The sequence below is a fragment of the Adiantum capillus-veneris genome, chromosome 29 (genome assembly GCF_014529385.1).
Source record: "Adiantum capillus-veneris isolate H3 chromosome 29, ASM1452938v2, whole genome shotgun sequence".
Classification (NCBI taxonomy): Eukaryota; Viridiplantae; Streptophyta; class Polypodiopsida; order Polypodiales; family Pteridaceae; genus Adiantum; species Adiantum capillus-veneris.
Genome location: NC_140959.1, coordinates 30852199 through 30860233, shown reverse-complemented (window position 1 = coordinate 30860233; position 8035 = coordinate 30852199).

Below are 8035 nucleotides of genomic sequence, written 5' to 3'. Positions count from 1 at the left end.
CGCGTCGATATAAACGTCGCTATACGTGTGACAAACAAAGCCTTTCCACGAGTATATCAACGCACATTGCGACGCGTATATCGACGCACATTGCGATGCGTATAGCGACGCCCGCTAATGTCGTCGATATACGCGTGGAAAGGCATGGCCGTCGATATAAACGCGTCGATATCTTCATTTAGTGTTGTAGTGCTATAACCCCTTACAATCTTGGGATTAGGTATTTCATACATAGCATCAACAATTGAACTTTCTTGTTGGAGTTTTGATGACTCAAATATTGCATACACTACAATTCTACCAAAACTTGAATGCTTCAATGCTTGAATTCTTGAAAGATGTGATCACGCTATTAGCTTTGAGATATGAATCCTCAAAAGGAGAATTTGGTTAGAGCTCCTTTGCTGCCTTGGAAATGGGGCCTTAGTGCCAAAAAAATGGCTCCAATAACTGAAGATTTAAGAGCTTGAATTTGGTTAGTGAGTAAATTGTGTAAGGCCATGGGAGCATGGATTTACTTGGTGGGCTTCTTACACAAAAATTTAATCCCAAAATAAAATAAATATTTTGAACCTTTTATGGAGTTTGTAGTTATTGCAAGCCCGACGAAGGAAAAAGTCGTTTGATTTTGTAGAGATATTTAGGGCATCCAATGGTGATGGAAATAAGCCCTTCCACTTATGATAGCTTTCCATGAGAACCAATGCTTGTGGAGGTAGGGTTCATAGGCCAATGTGTGTTGGAACAAAGATCTAATACCACTTGTTGGGCTATGGTGGCCACACCATTGTGGCATTCATGGTTTGACCATAGCCCAATAGATAATTAGGAATAGATTAGAGAATGAGCTCAATACACAATGTAGAGCAAAATAGCTTGCTATATTGATTAACTTTTGAAGAGAGACTACAAGATTTGAGTATTGACCATATATAGGCTCAATGGGGAGAAGTGCAATTAATGACTGAATGGATATGGAAACGGAAAGGGTAGTGTGAGCTACCACAAGTGACATGTGGCCATCAAGTGTGTACCATGTGTGCAGGGAATGAGTAGTATGTGTGAGGCTTTGTAGATTCCATAGGAATTATGTGACTGTGCACTTAATTGGTGCATTCTTGGCTTTTAGGGAGTGTGCAGACTCTAAGCTAAGTCTTACCACAATATTTGGAACCTATTCTCCATAGAGCTCGTGAAGAAAGTTTTCACCTTGGCTATAGAGTTTCTCTTGCTAGACGGTGCAATTGTGGTGGCATGTCAAGCATACCATCTCTTAGTATTCTTGCCCATAGCTCCTTTGATTGGGCTGTAAAACCCGCATGGAAGCCGTGGTTTCCAACTTCCTCCCACAACATTCCTTACGCATTTTAAGATTTTTGGACCTACTAACTGATGCAATCAAAACTGGGAAAACCTGGCTGGCATCACACCACCATCACTTGGCAATTGATTCGCAATAACTTTCTCACCAAGGCCCCTTTTTGACGTGTAGTCACTTTCTATCAGCCCCTTATTGTGTACACTTCCTTTGTGAACTTTGTCATGATTCAAAAGACATCAGATGGCACATTTATTGATGCGGAAAAACTGACACTAACTTGGCCCCTCCAAAACCTCCTCTACTAATATCTCTCTCACCCAGCCTCCAATTGCCGATTTGAAGTCTTAGGACTACCACTTTCACCATCTTTGTACCATTTTTCTTTGAATTTTCTTGCATGAATGCATTGTTATCAATGATCTTACCGATCTAGTAAGCTCTCAACCATTTCTCATGGTAGTTTTTGTTTCCATTATGACGTACAACCATATACGTGGTTATGATGGGCTCTCAATGGTTGCTTTGTATGATTGTTTCACCAGAGCTGATGTAGCGAACAGTGATGGTTTTGATGTCGATACTAACATGATTCAAGAGCCATTTCAAGAGGCATCATGGACCCTCGATCATTGTGGATGAGCCTTTTGACCTGGTTTTAAGAAGAGCAAATTCTTTGCTTGGTTAGTTGTAATGCATTTTAAGCTACAAATTGGACATCATTGGGGAATTTTCTATGTATGTGTCATGTTTTAGGTGTCTTTTAGGGATATTCATGATGGTTGGCAATGAAGTTTTTGATTGTCTTGCTAGTCACAATGGCTTAGTGATGGAGTGTGAGAGTCTACTTCGGCATTGCATAATCATCCAACTAGAACATAATGTGTTTGGAGCACGTGTTCCCACAATAATGGCTTCCAACTAAGCTTGGATTGGCTCTACATTTTAGAAATGTCTCACGACGCATGGAGACAAAGACACCTATGTCGCAGCCACAACACCACCATCTCTATATGCTATTGGTTTATCCACCCCCGTGCACACATCCATCTATAGTGCCAGGTTGGCCACCATATGATCCACCCCACTAGTTTTTCACACTTTCATGGATCCCTCACCATTGATAGTGCCTTTGCAAGCGTTGACCACCACTCCATAGGCCACTCTTTCCATTGCCACCCATGGGGCCACCACTTAGACCTACACAAATAGAATGGCCTTCACCAAAATCATGATGTATACTTTGTATTTGTTCTTAGAAGATGTAATAAAATGGTTTAATTGTTTTTATCAATAATTTTTAATTTCGTAATTGATTGTTGTCAATTTCATGGTGTCAGTTTAGTTTATGTTTAATTTAATCGATAATCTTCAATTTTGAAAGAGAAATTTTGTTTAAGATGATAATTCATTCACAGTGCAATATCTAAAAGAAGCTTGACTCAAAAATGAAGGTGCAAATGGCCTTCTTAAGTATTAAAGTGAATTTAGTTTTCTTTAAAAGATAAATTCAACAAAACATTGCATTCATTCCTGGCACACTCAATCGAGGTGTAGGGACGATTGGTGTAGGGGACACACTCGTCCTAGGGATAGGATCGGTTGTACTAGGTCTAGAGGACTATCTCCCCAAAGGTTTTGTGCATAAGCAACTTGCTCCGATGTAAACTGTGACAAAAAGGATCCCATCTGCTCGGGTGATATGCTGATCGGAGTGACTAGAAAACTAAAGCTAGAAGAGTATGTATCATCATAATTGACCATTTCTACAAATACACAAATAACACAGATACAATATGTTAGTTTACATATCCATAAAAGAACAACTTATACAAATAACAAAAAAACGAAGCTGCAACACAACTCATTATATCTATTCAATGTTGTAGAATAATTAAAAGAGTTTACAAAAGAGATCCTAGAAAAAATCAGTAGTCAATCTCTCATCTTCCATGAGAGTTGATGCACCAAAGATATTTATCTCAATCTGCACTTTTGCATCTTCATCAGCAAACTCCACTTCTACATCACTCTCCGCATCTACCTACGAATCTAAGAGCTCATATACCGGTTCAGGTATCTGCTCACCACTGGCCTCTAGCTTAAAATCCTCAATTACATCATCCTCCCCACCTTGCACTTTGGTCATGAAGCTCTTTGACCTCAACCTCCAATCCTTCACACACTTGCTTTCTTCGTGGAGCAACTTGAACAACAAAGAGCTAGCATAGTTTAGAGAAATATTTTTTATCCCTTTCATCCCATAGTGGATCTATTTTGAACACAACTTGTTGACAATGCTGCAAAAGTACGAATGTATTTCGACTATCTGTCCACGCCCGCCTAGAGTTAACTTGAATTAGTCCACTCTTATCTTTTGTGCACAATTTCATTATGCCCACTATTAATAACTTTAAACCACTTGAATCAAAGATAAAAATATCAAATTTCCTAAAGCTAATGCTCAAGATGTCTTGAATGTAGTCAAAGTATTCAAGCTGGCCAATCTCAGTGTTCTCATCCCTTGTAATACTCCGAATTACTTGGATGAAGCTTTCCCTAACCCCATTGTCAAAGGTGACCCTTTGTTCGTCTATCGATTGCAACCTAAAGTGTCTCCCATGTGACCACAAAGCTTCGTATTTGTGATACTACAAGCACATAAATTGAACAATTTTAATATTACTAAATCAATGTGGTCATACTTGCAAAAGGAAGTTGTGAAAATATTACATGCCAGTCGCAACCCCTCAACATCTCCTCTTCTTCTTCAGTAATATGAACTCTCTTCCTCTTTGCCCGCGAGATTGTTGCATCTAGCCACCGGCCAGTAGGAAAGTTTGGTAATTTCTGAAGATGATCTGGAAAAGGAAGGTTTCTAGTGGCACAATTGTGCTTGAATTGCAAGCGAGATATCATGTGTTGTTTCTTTTTCTCTTCGTACCTCTCTATCCACTTTTGTATGACTTCTGAGTTGAGAAGACAAAATCTCATAACCTTTTCCCGCATTGTGATATCGATCTTTCTCATGATGCCTTGTCCATGTTGCTCATCCCCTGTCACCTTGACGTTGACCTCAGTAGTCCACATTTGTGACATCTCTGGATCAATTGAACCCAAAAACTCATTGATGAGATCCTGCACAAGCCATCCTTCAACCATGCTACCCTCGAAGCGATCCCTTTGATGAATGAACCCTTTTGAAGTCTTCATGAATCTCTCCAAGAAGAACATCCACCTACTATGAACTACCCCAATGATTGTAACTTCATCAACCACATGCACAAGTAGATGCATTTGGATGGTAAGAATGTTTGTTGGGAAGTACTTCTCCACCATACACACTGCTTCGATATCATTTAAGAGAGATGCATCTATGTCGTCTTTTCTTATCTCGTCTGATGAGATCCAACACTCTAACTCATTAATTTTATAGATTGTGATTCTAATGTAATCTCTCAGAAAATCTTTCATGGAAATTGGTAAGATAAATTATAAAGATTTGTGCCAATCCTAGGACTTAAGACCACTAGGATTGACATCTCTAGTAAAAGCCATTTTCAAACATCGCATGCACCCAATAGGAGTCTTGAATGAAGATATAGTCTTCTTCACTTGCTGCTCCTCTACACAACTCAAACCCATGGACCTTTTGGTATAGCAAAATTTTGATTGGGTTTAAGTCAAGAACATATCTCGCGCATTCGACCCATAGCTTGTAGGTCATCTCTTTGGGCCTTGCTCTCCCTTTTTCCACTGATGGTCTTCCATAGGATCTTCCCAACATCTTAAAAATGTGCATTGGGTCGAGCATATGATTAATAAGAAGGTCACTCCAATATGGAAGTTCATGTAAAATAGAGAGTCTCTTCATGTCGGGTGGCCTAAAATCTCCCCTCTCTAGCCACATGTTCTTACAATCACTTGCTTTCAGTGGATGCAAATCATGTTTGCATATGTTTGGTCCACGTATCTCATGTCCTTTAGGCAAAAATTTACCATGCTCCTCATAAATTGTCTTGCTCAAATTATCAGAGCAGTGGAAGCCAAGTCGAGGACCACATTTTGGACATGCATGATAGCCCGAGTAACTCAAGCCTGAAAAATCATAAAAATGAATTAAAAGCATTGGCACGGCCACGAACAGCATATAGGTGAGGGTTTCAAAGATACTTACCTAAACACTCGTTAAATCTTGGCTAATTGGTCCACATGAGAATGCCTTGCACATGGGCATTTCATTGTCCAATTGGTTGGGACATGTCAACCACATCAATCCCTGTCCACAAGATTTGGAGCTCTTTTGTAAGTGATGCTAGATATATGTCCGTGTTCTTTGCCTTGTACTTTATGTTAGGATTAAATCCCAAGTGGCCTCTTATACGGATATGGCCGCCCGCCCGCCTAACTCACTTATCACTAACTCTTTGTATATACTCACTTATACTTTTGTGGATAAAAAGTTTTGGGAGATAACCCTTCAACGATTTCTCTCCGTATTGTGTAAGCTCTTTGTGTATCTGTGTGTGTGTGTGTGTGTGTGTGTGTGTGTGTGTGTGTGTGTGTGTGTGTGTGTGTGTGTGTGTGTGTGTGAGTCGATCTACGCTCTGCTCCGTGCCTTCAATTGGTATCAGAGCAAGGTGCAGTGCGGTTTTGCGTAATCGCACGCGCGCGCACTTTTCAGGAAGATTTTGGATCCGGAGCTTGGAAATTCACACTCGGCGTTCCGGGAGTATTCCTTCAGGTGACCTATAGTTTTACCCCCCTTTCGAAGCTGTTTATGCCCTCAGAATTTCGTTTTGAGCACTACATCGGAAGATTTGTTTCAATCGCAAATAAACTCGTCTTGTGTAGATTGGCAAGCAGGAGGTGGTCGGCATCAATATCAGCATCGACATACATCACTCGTTAGTCTTCAAAGCATCATCTATAGACCAAGTACACATATATATCATCAGATATATATATTGCAGTCTGCATTGCTACTTCTTGGGCTTGCCAGGTTCCAGGGGAGGTGTGGCCATATGACAGCTTGACAACACTAGCATGTATTACAGATTGATGTACTGTGATTGTGGGTCTGCTAGTTGTGAGTCACGCTAGCAGACAGACTACCGCAGTGTTCATAGGACAGTGATTGGTCTATTGTAGGATGTATGCTAGTTCTGGTAAGTTTGCTGAGCCATCTGTGAGGGTCGTGTGTGAGGTTTTTTGAAGCCAAGCAGTGGGGGCTGGGTTACCCAGTGTGAGGTGGATTAGGTTGCTAGAGCTCCCCTCTACACGCATCCTCTTTGGCGACTTTTATCCCATAGGATGTATGACTTTGTGTAGACATTGATTGTATCTTATGCGCCAAGCCATTGAGGCATTGTTCAGGGTTCAGTCTTGAGACACATACAGGTTCTTCGATCACCCAGATAGGAGACAGTGTATGCTTACAAGATAGCATATTACAGAGATTTCTAGATTTGTCAATGGTCAGCTATTTATGGTTGTTTTGAGCTATCTTCTGGTTTCCAGAGCTCAGTTTACAGGGGAGACTCTATCAAAATTTTTCAAAATACTGACAGTTCTTGAGGAGAGATGTTCAGATTGTTGTTTACAGCTTGTTTATTGTGTACAGAGGCCAGTTTACAAGGGAATCTCTGCCGGATTTTTCCAAGAAGTAAACAGTTTGGCAGATGTGGCATCTTCTCAAAGTGAGACTCTTTAAAACATAAAGAATCTCGATGGCACAAACTTTCCATTCTGGAAGAAGCAGATTTGGTAGGTTTTGGTGCAAAAAAAAACAAGTGAATCCAATGAAGCTCAAAGGGGAGATACCAAAAGGTATGGCTGAAGATGAGTGGGAAGAGCTTGATGAGTTAGCTTGTTTCACAATCATACTGACACTGGTAGAAAATGTTTACTTCAATGTAGCAGAAGAGACTACAACGTATGGCGTATGGCAAAAGCTATGTGGTATGTACGAGAAACAAAGTGCTGCTTCTCAGATTTACTGGCTCAAGAAATTGGTGGATTTGAAGATGAAGGAAGGGACAGCCATGTCAAATCATCTCAATGAATTTCACACAATTTTCAGCCAATTAAGAGCACAGGAGATAGTCTTTCTAGATTCAGTGAAGGCTATGTTTCTCTTAATCACTTTGCCAGACAGTTGGGATTACTGCTATAGCCTCTGCCCATCTAGAAAGATAGTCCACTTCCGTCAAAATATAGCTTTTGCCCCTGCTTGTGATAGGTAACGGGCCTATTGCATCAATCCCCCACTTTTCAAACACATCAAACGCCATAATGGTTTTTCGTAGCTCTGGCTTCAACACTCTCTTCCCAAATGCTTGACACCTATTGCAAGACCTACACCAATGGTGAACATCCTTGTGCAAACTAGGCCATACATACCCCTCTTGCAAAATCTTATGCAAGGTGATCTTTAAAGCAAAATGGCCACCACATGCACCTTCATGATTCTCTTCCAACACTCTGTAAAGCTCCTCCCGCCAAGGTACACGTCTCAACACGAGATCAGCCCCTTTCATGTATAAGACATCACCAATCAATTTGTACCTGTATGCTCTACGCACAAATCCATACTTCTGAGACTTCTGAACCTCCTTTGGAATGATTCCTCTTAGCAAAAACTCCTCTTCTTGAGCCAAACTTTCCCAATCATGGTAAAGAGGTAAGTTGGTCCTCAACACAAATAGCTCCCCAATC